Source organism: Podarcis vaucheri (genome assembly GCF_965113315.1).
Source record: "Podarcis vaucheri genome assembly, chromosome: 10".
In the NCBI taxonomy this organism is placed as follows: domain Eukaryota; kingdom Metazoa; phylum Chordata; class Lepidosauria; order Squamata; family Lacertidae; genus Podarcis; species Podarcis vaucheri.
Genome location: NC_138748.1, coordinates 48,437,745 through 48,461,561, shown reverse-complemented (window position 1 = coordinate 48,461,561; position 23,817 = coordinate 48,437,745). Strand labels below are relative to the sequence as shown.

The window sequence follows — 23,817 nt, the reverse complement described above, 5'->3', positions numbered from 1 at the left end:
GTAGATTTAGATCGTAAGCAAAGACTTACTGGGTTTGATGATTTTAAAGATATACAAACAAGGAAACAAAAACTTGACAGATTATCTCTGTGCATAAAATAATATACAAGTTCATGTTAGCAGTCTTTTATTGCTCTGTAAGTTTCTTCACAGATTATTGTATCTGTCACAATAGCTTAGTTCGCACATAATACTAAGCCATGTTTAACAAACATTGAGTTAGCCATGATGACCAAATAATGGTTTTAGATTCAGGTAGGTAGCCGCGTTGGTCTGATGCAGACAAAATAAACATTTTTTTTTTAAAAAAATTGTCCAGTAGCACCTTAGAGACCAACTACAGTGGTGCCCCGCAAGACGAATGCCTCGCAATACAAAAAACTCGCTAGACGAAAGTTTTTTCCGTTCGCGATTTGCCTCGCAAGACGAATTTCCCCTATGGGCTTGCTTCACAAGACGAAAACGTCTCACGGCTTTTTTTCCTTTGTCTAAAAACAAAGACATGTTTTGTTTATAAAGTTAATTTATTTTCCCTTAAATTTTTGAACTGCTCTTTACAGTATGTGTGACTTTAAAGAGCAGTTAATAAACTGTTGTTGTACCAAATTTGGCTTTGTTTGGACTTTTTTTGACCATAGGAACGCATTAATTGATTTTCAATGCATTCCTATGGGATTTCGTGCTTCGCAAGACGAAAAATTCGCTAGACGACAAAAATTGCGGAACGAATTAATTTCGTCTTGCGGGGCACCACTGTAAATTTGTTCTGGGTATAAGCTTCCGTGTGCATGCACACTTCTTCAGATACACTGAAACAGAAGTCACCAGACCCTTATACAGTAGAACCTCAACTTACCACCGCCCCTACTCGCGAACAATCCGACTCGCAACCGTAGCAAACCCAGAAGTAAATACCGGGTTTGTCGCGATTTGTGCACATGTGGAAGCGGCTTTTGCAGACTGCACATGTGCAGAAGTGGCTGCTGCCATCTGCACATGCGCAGAACGGCGCTGCCACCGAATGCATCTCCCAGCGACCTGGATTGACTCATGAACGGACTTCCAGAATGGATTCCGTATGTGAGTAGAGGTTCCACTGTATATAGTGGAAGGGTGGGATGGGGTTTTCTCAGAAGGATAGTAGGAGATGGGTGATTGACTCAATGGTATGGTAAACCTGTTAACAACTGCAATTAGTCCTACAGGAAAAAGCAAGGGATAGTATGCAGATGACAAAAAAATAGTTTTAGCATATGTAACGAGACAAGAACCCAGTATCTCTATTCAGACCAGGTCTCTCCATAGTTTTCAGTTTAGTAATAAGTTGTAATTCAGCAACTTTTCTTCCAAGTCTATTTCTGAAATTGTAATAAGATAGCTGCTTTGAGATCCTGTATTGAATGTCCTGGGAGACTGAAGTGTTCTCCTACTGGCTTTTCTATCTTATGATTCCTGATGTCAGATTTATGTCCATTTGTCCTTTGGCGTAGGGTTTGGCCTGTTTGTCCAGTATAGAGAGCTGAATGGTTCATCTCTCACAAGTTTGATTTGTGTTCCAATTGCTTTTACCTTACACCTTTGCAGTTTGGTAAGCATCTGGACTGTGGTAGTGAAACAAACCATGCCAAAAGAAGGATGCTAGCCCCATCTTTGTACCTTATCAGCATCACCCTCCTTGAAGTCAAGAGGAAACACTTTCACGGGACACACCTCAGTCCCTCAAGTTATATTTGGTACTCTCATATCCTCCGATGACTCATATAAGAAGCACAACACATCTGTTTGCTGTAATGAAAGGTGCTTGGGAGGGAATATGCCAGAAGATGCTGCACGGGCTGCAAATCCTCTCAAAATGAAAGGAGATACACACAAATTGCCATTCCCAAGCTGCATTATCATTCAGCCCAAGTGTGACCCCCCTCTCCTCTCTTTCATTTTTAAATTCAGAGATACTGACAACTCAAAAAGCAAAGCAGGATTGGAGTTTTAGCCAATAAAGTGTTAGTGTATACACTTAACTTAAACCACACATGTTTAATTGCTCAAATCACTCTCCCCAAATGTGTGTTCAAGAGCTTTATGGAAAAGGGATAACTTCGAGGACATTTGAGTTTGTGTAATGGTACCTTGCAGCCTGGAAAGGATCCTTGAGTGGAGAGATGAGGATTCTTCAGCCTGATCGCATCATGTCACAAATATTACCTCAAAGCATTAAAATTAAGATCTGTAAGTCTCAAACATACTTACTAGAAAGCATGCTGGATTGAATTCAGTATCTGGGGGATTTTACTTGTAGTCTCGGGGTTGGAGACACCATACAAATGTTTGTATTTTTTGCATGATTGCTTTATCAACAGCTGCAATTCAGAGTTTAACAATTTTGACAAAGATTACAAAATAATCTCGAGGGGCAGGGATAAATTTGCTGAAGAAAATTAGTGCCTAGAAGTCACAGGACAGAAGTGTCAATGAGCTAGTAGTTCTGGACAACCCAAGTTGAATGTGTAGATTTGCCAAATGTCATTAAAAATAGATGAAAAACTTTACAAAAAAAAAAAAGCTCAACACTTTTTGAAATATGGCAACCCTATTATAGTTAGATATAGATATAAATTAAAGGTAAAAAGTAAAGGTACCCCTGCCCGTACGGGCCAGTCTTGTCAGACTCCAGGGTTGTGCGCTCATCTCACTCTAGAGGCCGGGAGCCGGCGCCATCCGCAGACACTTCCGGGTCACATGGCCAGTATGACATCGCTGCTCTGGCGAGCCAGCACCAGCGCAGCACACAGAACGCCGTTTACCTTCCCGCTATAAAGCGGTACCTATTTATCTACTTGCACTTTTAAGGGTGCTTTCGAACTGCTAGGTGGGCAGGAGCTGGGACCGAAGGACAGAAGCTCACCCCGCCGCGGGGATTTGAACCACCGACCATGCGATCAGCAAGTCCTAGACACTGTGGTTTTACCCACAGTGCCACCCGCGTCCCTATATAGATATAAATTAGGATCCTATAAATGTGATTGCAATTTGTTTAAAACTGCTTTTAATGTTGGGTTGTATTCAACTTTTACTCAAAGTAAAGCCATTGAAAATAATGGGCCTAAGTTAGTCATGGTCAATAATTTTAACGCATCTACTCTGAGTAAAAGCTAGCTGCATACAACCCACTGTATTTTAAAGTTGTTGTGACTGGCTCTGGGATCTGATGGTGAATGGTGGGTAATAAATGAAATAGATTAGCTATCCATCCACCTCACTCTCGAAAACTAGGAAATATGAAACCTCAGGGGCAGTATCCAATGTACTCATTCCTCCTCATCCCCCTGCACATGCTCACATCTTTTCCAAACCTGGTCCAGAGGGTTTGGGAACCCCATGGAACAAATTTAGTGAGGGGGGGGGTAGTTCCACTGCACAAACATAAATCCTTGCACTGATGGAATGAGTCATGTAACACTATTTAATACAACCCAAGAAGTTCAGAGACTGGAGTGGATTTATAAACAAACTGCAGAACACTGGGAAATTCTCTGCAGATGCGTGAAATCCAACTGTGGCTGATCCCAAGGGAAACATTTATGATGATGCAAGTCCATTAATTTCTTCTTCCCCAAATGAAGGGGAGGGGAGGAACCCAAGATCACAGGAAGGCAGCAGGAATTCCTTCTCAATTCCAGATTGGACCACAATTGAACAAGATATCCATTTTTATTAAGACAGCTATTTTCAATGAACAGGACAGATCTAAATCAATACCCATCCCACATTCTGGAGACTATACACAGAATTTTGCTAGCTAAAGCACACACACAGTAAGATTCATGGTGCTTTGTTTCCCCCTCTGTCTTCCCTATTTTTAGTCCAGCTGATCTAAAAATAAAGTGATCAGCACCAACTGTAGCTAGGCCTAAATATTTTAAACAAAAACAAAAACAAGGCGTCCCTCTCTGAGGAAGCCTCACTGAAGCTGAAGCTTTTTTTATAACTCTTCACACTTGAAAATCACTGCCTAATATCACTGATGATTCAACCTTTTAATTAAAAACAAAACATAAAACACGATTGCCCGTTTTAATTTTTCTAACAGTAATACTAACCTTTGAAAGGGCACTTTAACTCATGTGAAGCTACATCACCATTTAGAGTATATTATAATTACATCTAATTACAGGGCAAAACAGATAGCTCATTCCTCCACCCGGCTTGTAGTTTATTTAACATGGCAAACAGCAGTTCTAGCCAATCTTGAGAGTCAGGAGATCATTCAGCAGTGAGGATGGCTTGAAAATGCTTTTTCAAGAAAGCAGACTGCTATTCATGCAGCATCAGCTAAAACCAACCTTTTTTTTAAACTTTATCTTTAAATTAATATTCCACTCCACCACAAATCTCGGAGCAAAATACCAGACCCTAAAACAACTAAGGCATCAGACCAAAAGTTAAAGCAAGTCTGCAATTGGATATAGCAGGAGATATATATATAGATATATAGAGAGAGGGAGAGTCCACACCAAGTCTTCACCTTTCAAAAGACTGTCAGAAATAGTATGTACAGCTGGTATAGTAGAGTGATTAAAATGCTGGACAAGGAACTGGGAGACCCAGGTTCAAATGCGCACCCAGCCATGAAGCTTATTGGGTGAACAGTCACTGCCTCTCAGCCCAAGTTACCTCACAGGGTTGTTATGAGAATAAAATGGGTTGGAGGAGAACCATGCATACACCTAGAGCTCCTTGGAGGGAAGGCAGGATATAATATATTTTATTATATAATAAAAATATACACCTCTTGAGAAGAGAAGACTCCCTGGAAAAGACCCTGATGCTGGGTAAGATGGAGGGCACAAGGAGAAGGGGACGACAGAGGATGAGATGGTTGGACAGTGTTCTCGAAGCGACAAACATGAGTCTGACCAAACTACGGGAGGCAGTGGAAGACAGGAGTGCCTGGCATGCTCTGGTCCATGGGGTCACGAAGAGTCGGACACGACTAAACAACAACAACATACACCTCTTAACCAGGGTCTCGTGCTTGAGTATGGGCCAACCCTATTCTTGTGCCTATGTGTTCTAAACAGTGTGGTGTAGTGGTTAAGTGCGGTAGTCTCATAATCTGGGGAACCGGGTTTGCGTCTCCGCTCCTCCACATGCAGCTGCTGGGTGACCTTGGGCTAGTCACACTTCTCTGAAGTCTCTCAGCCCCACTCACCTCACAGAGCGTTTGTTGTGGGGGAGGAAGGGAAAGGAGAATGTTACCTGCTTTGAGACTCCTTTGGGTAGTGATAAAGCGGGATATCAAACCCAAACTCCTCCTCTTCTTCTTCTTCTTCTTCTTCTTCTTCTTCTTCTTCTTCTTCTTCTAATATTGCATTTTTAATTGTGGTGACCCACCTAGGGAATCTTATGGTAAAAGGTGTGTCATAAATCAAAGCAATATTAAGTAATAATAACAACAATGTGAAAATAAGCCGCTGCTTAAGAGGCTTGGAGCACACCTTGAAAAGGCTCTGTTCTGTCCGTCCTGCCACTGTTATTACATCTTTCAAAGTTAGTGGAACGCCCTCCCTTCAGATGCGAAGGAAATAAGCAGCTATCTTATCTTTAAAAGACATCTGAAGGGGACGTTTTTAATATTTAATGCTGTATTGTTTTTACACTCGATTGTGAGCCACCCAGAGTGGATGGGGAAACTAAATTATTATTATTATTATTATTATTATTATTATTATTATTATTATTATTATATATAGCTCTGGAGACTGATCTTAATTAGTAAAGCTGTTTTCAAAGCAAATAATTTGTTATGCATCTTGAAGTCACTCATTTAGGCATATGCTTGGCCAAATGGATAAGGTCAATGTGTGGGAGTCACACAAATAGCCCTGACTCCAATTTCATGATTGTGATCTTAAGCACAAGGGGTCCGTGTTATGTGGTGTGGAGGCAGTGAGTACAAGGCTGCATTTACAGGCATAAAATATAGCCTTTGTTTGAGTACAGATGCTGCAAAAACCTCCTAGATATTGTTTGTTACCTGGGGTTTGATAACCTCATGATGGTTAAACATATACCATGCAGATGGTTTATAGAAGCGATGTTCTTCCCAACTAGCCTTTTGAAAATAAATGCTGTACTGTTCCACCAGATGCTGAGAAATAGCATTTTTCAAAGCCCAGTTTACATCGGACCCATACAAAAAAAACAAACACAAAATGTTTTTTGCTTCCTCTGCAGCTGCAGCTAACAAACTATTCCCAGATCTTAGCAGAGATCAGTCAGTGATTATCATGTAAAAATAAAAGGAAGTAAACAGAAACATCATGTGTCATGTTAAGATCAGTCTTGAGCAAAAGCTTAAGAGAATGCAGTGGGCAGAAGGGGTGGGAATGCCAAATTGAAATCAAGTGCATCTTGAAGTACAAGAAGATGTGCAACAACCTAAAGGCAGAATAATAAACTGGACACAAAACCAGGATATTTTAATTGCATTAAATGACAGGTTTTGTCTTTTTAAAGCATTGTAGTCTGTAACTTGGTAGCCACATGGATAAGCTTTACAGCAAATGACCAACACAAAAACCAAGTCATGCCTAGAAAGCCTTCACACTCATCCATGTCCCCCTGCTCCTAACATCCATGCATTAAATTCATATAATCCAAACCAACAGGGCACAAGAAGAGCACAGAATCAAGCAGGGAGCCTCTTGCAATGGTTCCTACAGATGACTAAAGTAAGTAAGTCCATGAGACATCAATGTACTGTAAAGATATTTGAGAATCGCCACCTTTCACCTATTTTTACTTGTACATTTTGTAAGAAGCTTCTGAACTTGGGAGTATTTTGTTCACCCAGTTCAGAAATGCGTACTCTGACTTACAGCAGCTCCTGGGATTTTCTGAGAGAGAGGTTTTCCTCATTACTGCTGCCTACAGATTGACCCTGGGACCTTCTGCATGCAAAGCATGTGTCCTTCCACTCACTCCCTTGGGGGGCGGGGGAAGAGAAGAGCCACCACTCTCAGAGAGAGGAAACCCACAACACTTTGCATATCAAATGAGCCATGACCAGTGAATCACTAGAAATGTGGAATATTATTTTGCATTTTTAAAACTCAACTTGCTCAGCATTTAGGTTGAGAAGCAAATAAATAAATGAAGTGCAAACAAAACAAAGCCAATCTGGAGATCCAACTCCTATAACAATTCTGAATGGGTAAGCAACTCAGAAAGATGATCTGCAAATATATATATATATATATATATGGTGGTTTTGGTGTCTTCGGGTGTCTTCCCGTGTAAGAGTCGGGGTGTCTGTGCGACGTTTCGACGAGGTCTCACTCGTCATCTTCAGGCTGGTGCTATCGGCTTCTTGTTACTGGAACAGAGCAGAGTCTGGTGTTTGAGTTCCTATAAATACTGTTGAGGGGTGTGGTGTATAGCCTCCAACGTTCTGGGCAGAGAGGAAGTTCCTAGATTAGTGTGCCTTTTCTTCTTTTGTTCCTTAATTACTTGAGGGATATCTTGGGTGATTTCATGAGTGATATTCTGAATACCACTGGGTGGGTCATTAAGTGTAGATTAGTTGCTAAAGCTTTCGTGTCTTGACCTCTTGAGCTTGTGAAGAGTTTTTCTGAGAAGATGGCTGTGCTGCATTTAGTTGTGCTCTGGCTTGGCTTCGTGTATAGGGGCGAGCTGTGGTTTTGTGCCTTGTGCCAGCCAGATCTGTGTAGGGATTGCAGGGGGGTGCAGCATCCGGAGGTGCCACTATAGTTTGGCTACTGGATGGAGTCTGTAATATGTCTGTGGAGAGGGTCTGGGTTTGGGTCTGGTGTGGTTGATTGGTGACGGCGTTCTGTGTGCCTCTGGTTCTGGTGTCGGTTTTTGTGGGGAGGGCTAATTTCCAGATGTCTGGCAGGCGGGACGTGTCGTCACGCTTGTTCATGTTGTGAGGGTGTTTCTCTATCTCGATGGCTTCCATGATTATTCTCTTGTGGTGATGTTCCATGTTAAAGAGCAATTTGGAATCTGCAAAATTAATTTCGTGTCCTGTTTCTTTCATGTGTTGGAAAAGAGAGGAAGTTTTTTCTTCTTTTTTGACGGCATTCTTGTGTTCTGCGATACGTGCATTTATTCGTCTGTTTGTTTGTCCAATGTACGTGGCTGGGCAGACTTTGCAGGGTATTTCATAGACCCCTTGGTTTTCCAGCTGGATTTTGTCTTTTGGGTTTCTGAGGATATTGGCTATTTTTTGGTTGGTGCAGAAGGCTGTTTTGATATTGTGTTTATGGAGGATTTTGCTGATTTTGTCTGTAGTGCCCTTGATATAAGGAAGGAGGGCCATGCCATTGTTTTCTTCTGTGTCTTGGTTTTTGGGGGGTGTTTCTTTTTGGATTAGCTTCGTAACCCTGTTTTTCTGGTATCCATTGGCGATTAACACATTTGAGAGATTCTGTAACTCAGTTGTCAAGTGGTCTTTGTCAGCCAGGCGTTTGGTTCTGGAGATGAGAGTCTTGGCTACGGAGTTTATTTGTGCAGGGTGGTGGTGTGATTGTGCATGTAAGTAGCGGTTGGTGTGTGTTTTTTTCCGGTAGATAGTGTGTCCTAGGGAGCCATTAGGTTTTTTGTAGATTAGGACGTCAAGAAAGGGGAGTTGGTTGTTGTCTTCTATTTCCATAGTGAATTGTATTTTGGGGTGTAGGCTGTTGAGATGTGTGAGGAAGCTATCTAGTTTTTCTTTCCCGTGTGGCCAAATTACAAAGGTGTCGTCAACATATCTGAGCCAAAGTTTGGGTTTGTGTTCTGACTTGTCTAAAGCATTGGTTTCAAAGTGTTCCATGTACAAATTTGCGATGACCGGTGAGAGGGGTGATCCCATAGGTGCTCCTTCTATCTGTTTGTATCTTTGTCCATTGTGGATGAAGTACGTGTTGGTTAGGCAGTGGTTGGTCAGGTCCAGGATGTATTTGGGGGGGTTGTATTTGTTTTGAATGGCTGTCAAGGCTTCATTAATGGGCACTTGAGTGAAGAGAGATACAACATCGAAGCTCACAAGTAGGTCATCGGGATGTAGGTATTGTTTCTTTATTGTTTCTATGAACTGGAAGGAGTTAGTAACGTGTGAAGCGATGGATTCTGCATAGGGCTGAAGTTGCTTAGCGAGAAATTTAGCGAGATTTTGTAGAGGTGAGCCTATGGAGCTGACTATTGGTCTGAGTGGTGTTCCTTCTTTGTGTATCTTGGGGAGACCGTAGAGTTTGGGGCATCTGGATGATTTTTCTCTGGGGATGATTCTTAGCTGGATTTCTTCACTGATAGGAGAGGCTTTTATTTTGGATTTGGTGGTTTTTTCCAGATAGGTGGTGGGATCTGTTTTTATAGGTTGGTAGGTAGGGTCTTGGAGTAGATTTGATAGTTTTGCTTGGTAGTCCGATGTGTTCATCACAACAGTGGCGTTGCCTTTGTCTGCTGGGAGAATGATTATGTTGTTGTCTTTCCTCAGGTTGGTGAGTGCTTTCTGTTCTTCTTTGTGTAAATTGCTTCTGGGTGGTTTGCTGGAGCAGAGGATGTTGGTGACTTCAAGTCTGATTTTATTGGCTTCATCTGGGTCGATTTTGGTCAGGCTAGCTTCGACTCCGCATATGATGTTTTCCGTGGGGATGCGTCTCGGGGCGACTGCAAAGTTGAAACCTTTGGAGAGTACTTTGGTTTCAGTTGGGGTGAGGATCCTGTCTGATATGTTATGTACTGTTTGTTTCATGGGTTGTTGTGGAGGGTGGCTGGGCTTCTGGCGTTTCTCTAGTTTGTAGAGTTTGTTGGTGTGTCTGTCTGTCTTATGTGAGGTCTCAGTTTCAGCTCTCCAGACGGCTAGTTGTTTGCATTTGTCCCAGAGTGCAGGGTGGATTTTGTTACATAGTTTGAGGTGAAGAGTGAGCAGATCTTTGTTGGTTTGGTTTAGTAGGTATCTTTTCTTATGTATTTCGTTTCTGATTAGGGATAGTTCAGTTCGTTTCAGGATCCTTTCGGTAGCTGGGGTTTTAGAGTGGAATTTAAGTTGGAAGCATGTGGGAGTTAAGTTGTTGTCTCGGCAGTTGCGTAGGAACAGGAGATCACATAAGATGGTGGCTCTTCGGATTTCTAGTTTCTCGTAGGTTCTTGTCAGCTGGAAGGTTTCCTCCCCGTAGAGGTGAGATATTTGCTTTCGTAGATTTTCACGGGTACAGGAATGCAGGTTTTGGTGTCTTCGGGTGTCTTCCCGTGTAAGAGTCGGGGTGTCTGTGCGACGTTTCGACGAGGTCTCACTCGTCATCTTCAGGCTGGTGCTATCGGCTTCTTCTAAGCAACTTCAGCCCTATGCAGAATCCATCGCTTCACACGTTACTAACTCCTTCCAGTTCATAGAAACAATAAAGAAACAATACCTACATCCCGATGACCTACTTGTGAGCTTCGATGTTGTATCTCTCTTCACTCAAGTGCCCATTAATGAAGCCTTGACAGCCATTCAAAACAAATACAACCCCCCCAAATACATCCTGGACCTGACCAACCACTGCCTAACCAACACGTACTTCATCCACAATGGACAAAGATACAAACAGATAGAAGGAGCACCTATGGGATCACCCCTCTCACCGGTCATCGCAAATTTGTACATGGAACACTTTGAAACCAATGCTTTAGACAAGTCAGAACACAAACCCAAACTTTGGCTCAGATATGTTGACGACACCTTTGTAATTTGGCCACACGGGAAAGAAAAACTAGATAGCTTCCTCACACATCTCAACAGCCTACACCCCAAAATACAATTCACTATGGAAATAGAAGACAACAACCAACTCCCCTTTCTTGACGTCCTAATCTACAAAAAACCTAATGGCTCCCTAGGACACACTATCTACCGGAAAAAAACACACACCAACCGCTACTTACATGCACAATCACACCACCACCCTGCACAAATAAACTCCGTAGCCAAGACTCTCATCTCCAGAACCAAACGCCTGGCTGACAAAGACCACTTGACAACTGAGTTACAGAATCTCTCAAATGTGTTAATCGCCAATGGATACCAGAAAAACAGGGTTACGAAGCTAATCCAAAAAGAAACACCCCCCAAAAACCAAGACACAGAAGAAAACAATGGCATGGCCCTCCTTCCTTATATCAAGGGCACTACAGATAAAATCAGCAAAATCCTCCATAAACACAATATCAAAACAGCCTTCTGCACCAACCAAAAAATAGCCAATATCCTCAGAAACCCAAAAGACAAAATCCAGCTGGAAAACCAAGGGGTCTATGAAATACCCTGCAAAGTCTGCCCAGCCACGTACATTGGACAAACAAACAGACGAATAAATGCACGTATCGCAGAACACAAGAATGCCGTCAAAAAAGAAGAAAAAACTTCCTCTCTTTTCCAACACATGAAAGAAACAGGACACGAAATTAATTTTGCAGATTCCAAATTGCTCTTTAACATGGAACATCACCACAAGAGAATAATCATGGAAGCCATCGAGATAGAGAAACACCCTCACAACATGAACAAGCGTGACGACACGTCCCGCCTGCCAGACATCTGGAAATTAGCCCTCCCCACAAAAACCGACACCAGAACCAGAGGCACACAGAACGCCGTCACCAATCAACCACACCAGACCCAAACCCAGACCCTCTCCACAGACATATTACAGACTCCATCCAGTAGCCAAACTATAGTGGCACCTCCGGATGCTGCACCCCCCTGCAATCCCTACACAGATCTGGCTGGCACAAGGCACAAAACCACAGCTCGCCCCTATACACGAAGCCAAGCCAGAGCACAACTAAATGCAGCACAGCCATCTTCTCAGAAAAACTCTTCACAAGCTCAAGAGGTCAAGACACGAAAGCTTTAGCAACTAATCTACACTTAATGACCCACCCAGTGGTATTCAGAATATCACTCATGAAATCACCCAAGATATCCCTCAAGTAATTAAGGAACAAAAGAAGAAAAGGCACACTAATCTAGGAACTTCCTCTCTGCCCAGAACGTTGGAGGCTATACACCACACCCCTCAACAGTATTTATAGGAACTCAAACACCAGACTCTGCTCTGTTCCAGTAACAAGAAGCCGATAGCACCAGCCTGAAGATGACGAGTGAGACCTCGTCGAAACGTCGCACATTTTCACGGGTACAGGAATGCAGGTTTTGGTGTCTTCGGGTGTCTTCCCGTGTAAGAGTCGGGGTGTCTGTGCGACGTTTCGACGAGGTCTCACTCGTCATCTTCAGGCTGGTGCTTTCGGCTTCTTGTTACTGGAACAGGGCACCCGAAGACACCAAAACCTGCATATATATATATATATATATATATATATATTTAATGCCTTTACCAGTGGTAAGCCTGTACTGACACGCTTTCTAGTTTTAAAACAATATACCGTACTACTGAGGTCGAGCCCTAGAAATGCCAACTACTTAACTCTATTGCACCACTGAAAACAGAACTCACTCTCACATTTCTTTGGATTCAGAATAATACAGTTATGGGGAAACTCTGAATCAGCCCTCTAAATGCGTTTATGTAATGTTGAATTTCTCTTTGCACCTCAGACACGCACTCTTAGTGTACGTGGTGTTTATTTTTAAGCTATATGCCTGCATTAAGTCAGAGGACATTTAAGGAGTTAGCTTTCATTCCCCCCACCAACAATCTATTTAGTCTCAGTACCCTTTTTTTATCCCATAAGCTGATAAAGAAAGGTCAGTGAGCACAGGAGCAAAACTTAGTATTCTCAGCAGAGCATCGTGTCAAAAGAGAAAAATCAACAGCTGCAAGGAATTAAAGTAACTCATTTCTATTAGGATAATGTCTGCGAGTAGGAGCAGGCAATGCATGCGACGGAGAGACAAGCAGTCCGTGTGAAATAGAGGTTTTGTTGCATCAGGAAGTTGTCATTAGATTAAAATTTAAATTGCTAAAAAGATAGAAAAGTCTGACCCCTGCTTCTGGCTGATACTGTATAGTGCTTTCTCTCCTTCTCTAGCTGCTACTGTTCTGGTTCCTGAGCAAACCTGTTCCTGCTTTGGAGTCTTTGGCCTAGACCAGTGTTTCCCAAACTTGGGTTTCCAGCTGTTTTTGGACTGCAACTCCCATCATCCTTAGCTAGCAGCAGCACCATGGTCAGGAATTATGGGAACTGTAGTCCAAAAACAACTGAACACAGAAAACACTGGCCTAGACCATGGATGGGAAATTTGTGGCCTTCCAGAGGCTGGCTGGGGCCAATAGGAGCTGAGCCTTAACAACATCTGGAGGGCTATAGGTTCCCCATCCCCCACACTCAATTCATTCTAACTCCTGAACAAAGAGAGCACTAGGAGTTACAGGTCACCTTTCAGTTAGGGGGCGGGACAGGCAACTACTGCTCAGCAGAACAATCCAACGCTTCCCCCATCTGCCATGCCTGAGGGGGTCTGAATGGTGCAAAGACCTGCTCAACTCCACTGGCCTCTGCTATTGTGGAAGCTCTTCTATTGAGGAGTGCTCCAGTGTGCCTGCCAGAAAGGTGGGCAGAAGGCAATTCTCACAATGGGTGTTTCATGACTGGGAAAGGGGCTGGGCCAGCACAGAACCTCCTGCATTCCTGGGCCCATAACTCCATATAAGGTTATGCACTTAATACACTGCAAGGCACGGACATGCAGGTCACCGAGGCACCAGGTGGCGCTACAAGCCTTTGCCATGACTTCATGGCTCCCACACTGTGGTACATAAAAGGAAGCTAAAGCGCAGATAAGGATCCTGTGCATTTTGGCTATTGTAATGTTTCTTGTGGTGTATGCACAGATGCATTACATCAGACCCTGAGATCTCGTTCCCAAGTGAAGTGACATCAATCACATAAGTGCATGAGCCCTAAGATGGGGACAAGCTTCCAAGGGTCACATGATGCTGGGGTAGGTGTGGCCAGAGGTAGAAGTAGGCGGAGCAATCAATGTACAATTCCCCTTTTGTATTGTAGGCTAGTTTCCATGCACACTCTCACACCTCTCTATATCATCTATCCATACATGCAAGAGACATTATCAGAGTTTAAGGGCACTTTCCAGACTGGTAAACACACTTGGGGTGCAAAGCAGGGCTGGTGAGGGGTGTGACCTGGAAATAATTATGGAGGCCTGATGAAAGTGCCTGGAGAGCCACACTCAGTACTCAGCTCTCCACTCCTGCCTTAGAGAAAAGAAAAAGCCGTTATAACTAATTTTAACAAACCTATGCAGGGGGGAAATTGAAAAAATTAAATAAAATCAAAGAAGGGTTTTTTTCTTTTAAGAACTCAATAGCAAAAGTTGCAGCATGGTATTATAACTTCAGCTATTTTTTCCAACAATTTTCCCTCTCTTCCTAGATCTCCTCTTCCAAAGATGTGTGACCTGTCTCAGTTGCACTGCAACATTTGTTATGTACTAATCAAAGCCGCCCTCCTATTGGCTGTTTTTCCCCACCCTGAGAAAGGAACAAACTTGAAATTAACTGGCAGGCTGCAGTGCACTCTCCCACCAAGCTTTTGAATCACAGCTATTTCATAAGATCCACTATGTCTGGACCATGTATTATCTCATTCATTTAAGATGTTCCTTCCTTCAAAACTGAAACTCTAGCTGTGATAGTTTAATATACAGTTGTCAGAACTTTTTATTTGTACATAACCCCATGAAAACTCTCCCAAGTTCCTTGTAAAAGAAGTTATGCTGATAAAGAGCACATATAAAAACTTGACAAGTGTTAACACAAAATAACTTGTACATAGGTCTCTACAGATGGAAATCAAGCAGCTATCACATAACTGAAATCCAGTGCATAGATGCACAAGTGTGAGTTCAATTTATTTTTTCCAGTGAGGCTTAATCATTAATAAGCTCATTCTGGAATATGACCTGTAAACTTTCTGTCCCTTGATAGGCTGTACCAATAGAATCCAAATCTTACTAGTGAAATGATAGAGAGGAGTATTGCTAAGTACATCATCTTACTGAATGGTCATTCTAAGAAAAATAAGCAATTCCAGTGTCCATCTCCTAGCCTGGGTTGGGTTAGTATTTCAATTGTCTATTTATTTAATATACAGAAAAGTTCATCTAAGGTTGGGCATCCATCTAAATATCTACTGCACAATGTTCTTAAAATGAAAAACCTCAGGTTGTCTCTTCTGGTTGAAATATTCCAATTTGGCCAATCTGGTTTACCCATGGTCTAGCAAAGTTCTGAAATGGATAATTCCAGGCTGCAAACCTAAGCACACTCACTAGGAACCAAATCTCACTGAACCCAGTGACATGTGCTTAGGGGTGCCCTGTCATAATTGGTGGTCAGCAAGAATTTTTTGAGAGAGAGGTGGAAAGAAAAAGAACAGACATCTGCATTATGTTGATGGCAGTGGAGGCAGGGTGGGGATTTAAGAAGTTTGATTTTGATTGAAGATTTGGGGGGTGGGAAAGAAGATGTGGACTGGGAGAGAGCAGCTTAGGAACACAAAAGCCATGAGGCAGTAAAAGGACACATATGTATGCTTCCAGATGTCAGCTCCTGCAGCAGAACACAGAAAATTTGCCAGTGAAGTGGTACTTGCTAGCACAAAAGTTGGCTGGGCAATGCATCTGCTACTGTTGCTGATCCTGCTAAGCTATTTCAGCCTGGGCACTGACACAGCCACCCATGTGGTCTTACACACCAAATACCAGAAGCTCAGTTGTGTCTTCACTCTGGGTTTCTACATGTTCTGCAAAAAGCGAATCACTTTCAAACAACACCCAAAAGCTAAAAATGATGCCATTTTGGAAGCAGAACTGCTGCTGAAAGGGTGTTACTTCTATATCTGCATACATAGCCAAAGAGCTTGTGTGAATGAGTAATACATATCCCTCAATCTGCGGCAGACCTGTGCAATTGAAAACTTCCAAAAAGTTTGTATGTCAAGGAATGAGACGCATCTGCCCATGGCTGCAAAATATAAGAAGCCACCATGCTTAGGCGGTCCTTTGCAAAAAGAATGCAGCACCAATGAAGTTGGCCAACATGAGCTGAAGCTCATAGGGACATAGGAAGCTGAATACACCATGTCAGCTCATTGGTCCATCTAGCTAAGTATTGTCTATGCTGACTGACGTGCCAGGATTTCAGACAAAGGTCTTTCTCAACCCTACCTGGAGATGCCAGGAAGTGAACCTGTTTCACTTCCAAAGTTGTCCAGGAACTTTCATCCCCTTCTCTTTCCAAAACACGGGGGCTGGGGGCAGAAGGGATGAATTAAAAGTGTACTGATTGGTGAGTCCCCTAAGTGCATGCTCTGCCAAAGCAGGAATAATTGCTAAGGTATTTGCCAAAGAATGATTACTACAAACCACGGTCAAGAACAAAAAGTGAATTTGTACTACATGAGTGATGGGATTTAAGATCCCAGTTAATATTGGAGCTGGATGAACAAAGTTGTCTTAGCAAAATGAGCCATATTCATTTTCTCTCCTTCTCTACCCCGCAATTACCCAAGATCTGTATGAGTCATAGTATATTATGCACTCAGCCCTCTTCTTGTGCCACCCTTTGCTCACAGACCATTATCCAGCACTCTGCTATTTTAATACTCATAGTAGTATATCTGTCCTGCAATACTGGCATTATGTTGTGACATGAGTCACTGCAATGCTACATTGGCTTGGGGTTTAGAGCACACTGTCCTAAGAACTTCCTTGCTGGCATAGTACGTTTTGGGGACGGGGCCATAAATATTTGGCCAGAATCATACAGATGGCATGTGGCTGAAGAGCAAATTGAATCCAGCACAGGCTTACTTCATAACCATAGGTTGCATATTTATGCTTCCAAATTTATTGGAGTAGGAGTTCAGTCCTACAGCAATGATTCTCAAACAGTGTAATAACGGGGGAAACAACAGCAGAGATTCATCTTTGTACAGGATTGGCATATTACAATTAGTCACCATAAAAAGGTGGTCATGCTTAAGCCTTATCTCCCCAGATTTACACTATCATCAGAATGGCAGCTTGCAAAGGAAGAGTTAGTTCTTTTCCATATTTCAGAAATAGCATGTTTTGGTTTACAGACATTCTCAGCTCGCAATCAGCATTATAAATTCTACAGAGATGAATGGAAGTCTTAATTATGCTATTGTTCCTTGGGTTATTATTGATCCCTGCATTCCACCTGCCTTCTGTTTTGACTTACATTTCAGAATTCACACATGCACATTTTGCAGCAGCTGTCTTCCTTGCAGCAACTAATGGGCATGCACATATCAGGTTAAAACAAAGTGCAAAAAAGGAAAGTCTCTGCGGTCAGATTATTGCATCAGGTTCATATTTCCAATGTTATATCAATGTGCATGCATAGCTGCCTGAAGCAGCTTTAAAAATGGAAGACTGATAACTCAAGAGCCATTCCATAAAGAATAACTGGGGGGGGAATGGAATCTCAAAATTTGGGGAGAAATTCAGATGGGGAGAATTTTGTGAATATCCATAAGAAAATAATGCTAATACATTTAAAAGGGGTGTGTGTGAAGAAGAAATGCTTGTTCCCTTCACCCTGCCTTCTGCAGTCTTTTATCTATTTCTAAGGTCTGGTATGGGGGGGGGGGAGTATAAATGTCTTTACTATGGAACACTTCAAAGGATCATAGAGTTGGAAGAGAGCCCTAAAGATTATCAGGCCAACCCCTGCTGATGCCAGAAAATTGTTTCTACAGCATCCCAAATGATGGAAATCTAGCCTCTGTTTACCTAGTGGTCATTTACATGCATTACAAGTGAAGTTCACCTTCCAGTGCTATCTTGAAAAATGTACAGTTGTACCTCAGGTTAAGTACTTAATTCGTTCCGGAGGTCCGTTCTTAAACTGAAACTGTTCTTAACCTGAAGCACCACTTTAGCTAATGGGGCCTCCTGCTGCCGCTTCACCGCTGGAGCATGATTTCTGTTCTCATCCTGAAGCAAAGTTCTTAACCCAAGGTATTATTTCTGGGTTAGCAGAGTCTGTAACCTGAAGCGTATGTAACCTGAAGCGTATATAACCCGAGGTACCACTGTATTAGAAATAAACAACGCCTTACAGTAACCTGACAAGAAAGGCTCCCACAATTATCTGTTGCCTTTCAATCCACTATTTGAGAATTTTGTGTTCAGACTTGCCACAGTGGCATTTGCAGGTGTACCAGCAATGCACAAATAAAAACCACACACCATTTTTGTATGGCTTTTGTTTAAAAGAAGTGGTTCAAGTTGAGGCATTTCTTTGACAAGATGCTTCCTTCCATTATCAGTAACCTGGACCACCTGTCTCCCATTAAATCCTATTCATGTACCACACATTACTTAAAATTGATCTCTTTTCCTATTGTGCTTCCTGTGATAAACTTAGCAAGGCTCCATTTACCCAAATAACTCCCTTTCAATGCCAACCAAAAGGAAGGAGACTCATTTGTCATGCAATTCATGCAAAAGGTTTCACCAGGGAAATCATAAAATACTAGTAGGGAAGGCAGAAGAGAAGGAAAAGTTCCCGACTTTCTTCCTCCAATTATGCATATCCTGAGACGACATCATCTTTAAAATAAGTTCTTGAAATGTCTTTGTCTAGCAAATGAAACACTGGAATACTTTTGTTTCATCTCTTATGGAGGAAAATATGGACAGGTTTTAGTGCTCATAAAAACAGCAAAGGAAAAGAGTTACAGATTGATGGTACTGCAAGAAAGGAGATTTCAGTTCTGTTCATGCTTCAGTAATGACTTGCCAGCCACATCTGTTTCTCCAAACTTTCACCTACCCCACTAGGGTTGCTAAGCCTCCAGCATCACATATTTTATATCATCTGGTGTACATCAGATTTGGCCCTACAGTTATAGGCATACCTCGGGTTACGGACGCTTCAGGTTGCACGATTTCGGATTGTGCACCGCACCGTACCTAGAAATACCGGAACGGTTACTTTCAGGTTTCGGTGCTTGCACATACGCAGAAGCACTAAATTGCGCTTTGCGCATGCACAAAAGTGCTGAATCGCGACTTGCGCGTGTGCAGACGTGCAGGTTGTGAACGCTGCGGGTTGCAAATGTGCCTCCCACACGGATGACGTTCGCAACCTGAGCGTCCACTGTACTAACCATGCTTGCTGGGGCTGATGGTAGTTGTACAGGGTGAGTCTTTTAAAAGAGGCCCCATGGAACATGTGTTCTCTGTATCCACGGGGCTAAATACTTCAGCAATATCTGGGGAGCCAAATGTTCCCTTGATCCTATTGTCCCCACTTACCTTCCCCAAATGAATACCTCCACTTCCCTGGACATTCCACACTAACCATTTATTATGGAGCTCAAAGACCATGTGTGGCTTGTGGCAATTTCATGTGCAGCATATCCATTTTTGCACCAGCTCACACTGTTGCTGCCACCCTCTTGACACTTGTGGTAATGTAACAGTGCCAAAGTTACTATAAGATAGTATGCTAAGACATTCCTATTCAGCAGGGGCAGATTTATGTATTTTAAGCAAACTGATGTATTTGCTATTGTGGAAACCTCATTCAGCGAACCCCACAGTGTATGAAGGGAAGGGACATTTCTGGATTCAAGGAGGCCCTCGAATCATAACTCTCTGAATCATGTCTCTCACACTCCGTGTTTCCACACACTTCATGCCTTAAATGTTCCCTGCAAGAGATGCATAAAAATACATATGTCAAAAACATTATTCAGTTGAAGTGTGACTTTAGCCTCAGTGTTGGCTACATAACAACTTTATAAGGTGTTTATGAGCAGGAAGAACATGGAGGTGGCTTTAAAAAAGATGACATCTGTTGCAAGGTTGGAGCAAAGATGTGGATATAAATAGAGAAAATGCTTGTGAAAGGAATCGGTGCTATGTGTATATATGCAAAATGTACAGTAGCATGTGTTACATTCAGACACAATGTAAAATATGCAAAAATCCTTTAAAAATAATGTAAACTGTTTCTCGGGGTGGGGGGATCTTGCTGCAACTGAATTCTCTCTCTAGTGCAATGACCTCCTTTGGAGGCAATGCTAAACTATAGTTTAGCATTATAAGAATGAGCTACTGTTGATTCCCATGATTACATGTTCTCCCCTTCCCAGCAATGGTTGCCAGGCAGAAATTGGAAGCTTCTACTTGCATTTTAGGTTTAGCATGTCGTATGAAGCTTTAACTGTGGCAAAACGTAAGTGTGATTTGTTGAGACAAGAAAACTTCAAAGCACAGTGTAGAAATTCCCAATCTCCTTGAAGCCAAATGCACTCACAACAACTTAAGTGCCAAGATATAGTATACTTATTGCCCTGCCTAGATAACATGCTGGTGCAAATATTGACAAAAGGGGGGGGGAGCTATGCCAGGTTGTTGTTCTATAACTCTATTAGGCAGGGACATACTCACAGAGTTTAGCTAGCTTTACATTCCTCATTACATTAACTCTTCATTCTGCCCTGCTGTCCTTGGGGCTAAGGTCAAGTAAAAAAAAATATCCAAACAATTCAACATAAAATCTATTAAATTATTGATAGCTAATGTATTGCTCCCTTGTTTCCCCTGTGCCAAATTTTAGACTGTACACTCTTCAGAGCACAGACCTATTATCTTGTGCTACGCACAACTGATGACACCAATATTATTTTCTTTAATTACATTTTATATCCCACCTTTTCTCCAGTAAGCTGAAGGTAGCACACATGGCACCTCCTTATTTTATCCTCACTAAAATCTAAAGAGGTACAGTGGTCTCAGGGTGCATATAAATGATTCAAGGTCACCCAGGAAGTTTCATGTATGAGTGGGGATTTGAACCTGGACCTGGGCCAGTCTTACTGGAGAAAAAGAGACTGTATCATAAGTTCATCAAGCATTTTCAGAGCATGGATCAGAATTTTTCCTTGGTGAAAGACCACATAATCTGCCCCCAAGCATTGCAAAAATCTGGTCTACAAATCTATGTAAGTAACAAGAAAGCCAAGAGACTGAGCATACTGCAGTACAGGATCAGCTTCTTTTAGAAAGATAGAAATCATTATAAAGGAGGGGGAGGGAGAGAAAATGAATGGAAGAAAAACAGAATACCATCCTTACTGAATCTGAAATAGAAGCAACAAGGACAGATTTATTGTAGAAAGAGGGACAAAAAAAAAAAAAAGGTGCTCAAGGGTAGAATGGTTCTAAAAGAAATGAGGAGAAAAGTCAGAAATGGGGAAAGGAAACTGGCAAAAGGTTCTGAAAGACTGAATGGATATATTTTGTACCTTTTGATCTTGAAATTCTTTTTTGAATTTGGTATTTCCAAGCTGTAATTTCTCACAGCCACTAAGGTAATGGATTCTTTTTTAAAAAAGAAAAAAGAAAAAAAGATGAACTTATTTCTCAGGTTCCACCATAAGGTGGCACCTTCCCAAAAGTGGATAGAAGAAAACTATTTCCCTTATTTAAACATAGAAGAGCTTGGGATCATTAGAATTCATAGCTGATCAGCAGTAGACCCAGGACACACAGAAGAAAGCACAGTTTCACATGACATATCATTAAATCACAGAACTCGCGCAATAAGCACTAGGCTTAGATGGCTTTATTAAAGGCTAGGCTAGGGTAGATGATATCATCAGCATCATCCTTTCTTAAATTTGTTAGCTGCTTTATCTTGCCCAGGGCAACTCAAAGTGACTTGCAAACAAACACACCCACATAGTAACATTAAAACCAACGAGGAAAAGAAGTACACTAAAACCATCCCACCCATTTTTAAAAGGCCGCAGATAGTTAAAGGCCAAAGGCCTGGTTATATAGGAAAGCTTTTGCCTGCCACCTAAAGATATCAGGAGACATTATGTCATGTGCTCCAAATGTTACTGGACTCCAACTCCCATCAGCCCAGCTATCATGGTCAGGAATGAAGGAATGCATACTCAACAACATCTGGATGGCTCATTGTTGGCTACCCCTAGTCTACATACCAACTTAAAGCCTCGATTTATTGAAGCATTCCATGCTGAACATCAGATCTCTGGAACAAACAGCCAAAGATGGCCATCACCTTTGTGCGCTTTCCAGAGTCTAGCTGCTAGTGGAGACTCAGTGTTGGAATAGGGAGCTCATTGGGATGGGGTTGGTAAAGGTGACATGGCAGAAGGGTGTAAAATTATGCATGATGTAGAAAAAGTGGAGAGATTTGTTTTTCTTCTCATATAGTGCTATGGCTCAGTGTCCTTCAGTTAAGTTGAATGGTAGGAGAAGAGAAAGTACATCATTAAAATATGACATTATCTGCTATAAGTTGTAGTGATGGCTACCAACTTGGAGAACTTTAGAAAAGGATCCAACAAATTAATGGTGGATCAATGGCTAGTCTATCAATGATCACCCAGTCATGGTGGCCATATTACCTCCTGTATCAGAGTCCCTGGATACTAGTTGTTGGTATTTTAGAAGGGCTTTGGTACTCATGGCTTGCTTACAGGCTTCCCCATAGCCATCAGGTTGGCCACTGTGAGAACAGGGTGGTGGACTGACTGGACCTTCTGACTGATGCAGCAAGGCAATTCTAAATATATAAATTACAGTACAGTGCAATGAAATGCAATGCAAGATTCCAGTGTAGCCTTGGAACCAGATTCCACCCTGTCCCCAATTTGAAATTATGAATTATTCTCAAATGAATAGCTGTAAAAAAAAAGTATGTAGCTTTCTTTTTGCCTTCTACGTTATAAAGATATTTGATACCTCTGAAACGAGGATATGTCTGATGACTGCAAACTAGTAAGGGACACTTATTGGGACAATCATTTTAATATCACACCCTAGGATTAAAAATGGGTGTGCATGTATACACACACACACACAGAGAGAGAGAGAGAGAGAGAGAGAGAGAGAGAGAGAGAGAATGTGTGTGTTTTAAACAGTATACGCCACTGCAAAGTGAATTTCTATCACCTACCCTGTAGGCAGAAACACTTAAGCGATTAGAATTCACCAAGCAATAATGTCGATTCTTTCCTTGGGCGTTTGCCAACCACCTCTCTTTTCCTCTGGTTAAGGACACTATTAATTTAATAGTCTGCTGCAACAAATGCCTGTATCTGTGCTATTAATAGGCCAAATTGGTAAACATGGGAATTTATAAATGGTGATAAGTAAAAAGGGTTTTTCCCCCCTCACACATGGGTTTTCACTCTTCTCAGTCTGAACAAGGGAGGGGGTATAAAATCAAGACAGCTTACTGCTTGTGGTTTGAATACTGTCAGACCCGTGGTAAACATCTGCAGTACAATAGTAATGGTGAGTGCACTAGTAGGAGAATCCTAACACAACAAACCACAGGAAAGCAGGAATTTGGGCTAGCAGGGAAATTTCTGTCCACAGAGGCACAGGAGCAAGGCCTGGATTAGGAGCAGGCTGTTGTTCACAGGTCTGGAGATAAGAGTGAATGACCAATATGACCTAATACTACTCCACTTTGACTACAACTCCCATCATCCCTAGCTAACAGGACTGGTGGTCAGGGATGATGGGAACTGTAGTCCCAAAACATCTGGAGGGCCAAGTTTGGCCATGCCTGGCCTAAAACATAGAAAGAAGGAAGCTTCCTTCTATGAAGGGCCTGTTATCGCTTATGAAAACTGTTCCACCTAAAAATCCAATATCCTTGGCACGATGAATTTTCTTTTTATACAGTTTTGTAGCCTTTTGCCAGTGGGGCATCATGGCTAGGGAGGAAAGCACTAACATTCCTCTCATGCTGTGATCCCCAA

General features: G+C 42.1%; 1 protein-coding gene across 1 annotated transcript in view; it reads right to left on the bottom strand.

Annotated features, from left to right (window-relative positions):
* Nucleotides 1–23,817, bottom strand: part of LARGE1 (LARGE xylosyl- and glucuronyltransferase 1) — a 320,062-nt gene that overhangs the window by 273,238 nt on the left and 23,007 nt on the right. The gene's annotated exons all lie outside the window — the stretch shown is intronic.